Raw genomic sequence first — 2,811 nt, 5'->3', positions numbered from 1 at the left:
CACTATCTTCAGTGATTTTGGAGCCCAGGGAAATAAAGTCTGTCACTGTTTTCATTGTTTCTCCATGTATTTGCCATGAAATAATGGAACTGGATGCAATTATCTTCGTTTTTTGATCTATACATACCTCATCAATACCATCCCTAAGAAAATAAAATGAAAAAAGGCAAAATGGTTGTCTGAGGATGCCTTAGAAATAACTTAGAAAAGAAGAGACACAAAAGGCAAAAGAGAAAAGAAACACATACCAATCTGAATGCAGAGTTCCAAAGATAGCAAGAAGATGTTTTAAAAAAGCCTTCCTAAGTGATGAGTGCAAAGATATAGAAGAAAAAATAGAATGGGAAAGACCAGAGATCTGTTCAAGAAAATTAGAGGTAGGGAAGGATCATTTCATGCAACGATGGGCCAAATAAAAGACAGAAATGGCATGGACCTAAGAGAAGCAGAATATATTAAGAAGAGGTTGAAAGAATATATAGAAGAACTACACAAAAAGGATATTAATGACCCAGATAACCACGATGGTGTGATCACTCACTTAGAGCTGGACATCCTGAAATGTGAAGTCAAGAGAGCCTTAAGAAGCATCACTACGAGTAAAGCTAGTGGAGGTGATGGAATTGCAGTTGAGCTATTTCAAATCCTAAAAGATGACGCTGTTAAACTGCTGCACTTAATACTCTAGCAAATTTGGAAAACTCAGCAGTGGCCACAGGACTGGAAAGGTCGTTTTCATTGCAATTCCAAAAAAAGGCGATTTCAAAGAATGTTCAACTACCACACAGTTGCACTCATCTCACATGCTACCAAAGTAATTTCTCCAATCAAGTCTTCAACAGTACGTGAACTGTGAATTTACATATGTTCAAGCTGGATTTAGGAAAGGCAGAGGAACCAGAGATCAAATTGACATCGTCTGTTGGATCATAGATAAAGCAAGAGAATTCCAGAAATATACCTACTTCTGCTTTATTGACCATGCAAAAGGTTTTGACAGTGTAGATCACAACAAACTGTGGAAAACTTACTGAGATTGGAATACCAGACCATCTTACCTGCCTTCTGAGAAATCTGTATGCCAGTCAAGAAGCAACAGTTATAACTGAACATGGAACAGCAGATTGGTTCCAAATCAGGAAAGGAGTATGTAAAGGCTGTATATTGTCACCCTGCTTATTTAAATTATATGCAGAGTACATCATGTGAAATGACCAAGTGGATGAAGCACAAGCTGGAATCACATTTGCTGGTAGAAATATCAGTAGCTTCAAATATGCAGAAGTCACCATTCTCATGGCAGAACATGAAGAGAAACTAAAGAGCCTTTTGATGAAAGTGAAAGAGGAGAGTGAAACATCTGGCTTAAACTCCACATTCAGAAAATGAAGATCATGGCATTTGGTCCCATCACTTCATGGCAAATAGATGGGGAAACAATGGAAACAGTGAGAGACTTTATTTTTGGGGGCTCCAAAATCGTTGCAGATGATGACTGCAGCCATGAAATTAAAATATGCTTGCCTGTTTGAAGAAAAGCTTTGACAAGCCTAGCAGAATTTTTAAAAGCAGAGACATTACTTTGCTGAAAAAGTTCAGTATAATCAAAGCTATGATTTTTCCAGTTGTCATATATGAATGTGACAGTTGAAGCATAAATAATGGTGAGTAATGAAGAATTGAAGGTTTTGAACTGTGGTGTTGGATAATACTCTTGAGAATCCCTTGGACTACAAGGAGATCCAACAAGTCCATGCTAAAGGAAATCAATCCTGAATATTCATTGGAAGGATGGATGCTGAAGCTGAACCTCCAACACTTTGGCCAACTGATGTGAAGAACTTACTTATTAGAAAAGACCCTATTACTGGGAAAGATTGAAGGTAGGAGGAGAAGAGGATGACAGAGGATGAGATGGTTGGATGGTATCACCGACTTGATGACATGAGTTTGAGCAAGATCCAGGAGTTGGTGAAAGACAAAGAAGCCTGGCGTGCTACAGTCCATGGGGTTGCAAAGAGTCAGACATGGCTGACCGACTGAACTGAACATACCCCATGGCAAATGCTAGTTGTAATTGTCATGTTTCTCCAGCAAGATGGGGCTCCACAAAGCCCCAACATATATCCCTAGTTAGTCTGCACCCATGCACAGAAGTCACTGCCTAGAATTCACAAGCCATTCAGTGAGTTCTGATTGCAGGGGGACCTCCATTTTGGTCGACATAGAGGAGCAAAGGACAAATTTATCCTCCTGTCTCAAACAACTTGAAAGTAGATGAGATAAATGGAATAGCAGTTTTTTACATCAAATGTCAGGCACCAGCGAATGGATTCCTGGGGCGGGGAGCAAGCAAGGTGAGTTCTACAACTGCCCCAACTCTAGAAATAGTTTCTAACACATACATGGAAGGGCTGTCTAGGCAGAGACAAACAGTCTCCCAAGAAGAAAGATTTGAGACTCTAGATAGTTTGAGTTCACAGGAGAGAGCTACACACAGAGAACTGTGCAAGTGTACAGGTGATACCCTTCCAGTTTTCAGCAGAGAGTTGATAGTACTTGTCAGGATTATAGGGAACAATCCTTGAGTCTCAAATTGCTCCAAGTCTATTGGTGTCCCTACCCACCAGCATGGAAATTACTCATAATTCCCATGACATCAGTATGGCCCTGAAGACAATATTGCCTTACTAGTGGGGATTAGTAAACCTGGTCTAAAGGCTGGTTTTATATCAGCTAAAAAGCCTGAACAGAAAGCCTTCAAAAAATACAATTGTTTCCAAGAAATTAACAGTATTTGCAAACAGTGCC

Source organism: Bison bison, unplaced genomic scaffold (genome assembly GCF_000754665.1).
Source record: "Bison bison bison isolate TAMUID 2011002044 unplaced genomic scaffold, Bison_UMD1.0 scf7180017863691, whole genome shotgun sequence".
In the NCBI taxonomy this organism is placed as follows: domain Eukaryota; kingdom Metazoa; phylum Chordata; class Mammalia; order Artiodactyla; family Bovidae; genus Bison; species Bison bison.
The sequence above is the reverse complement of the archived record's forward strand: the minus strand, read 5'-3'. Positions refer to the sequence as shown.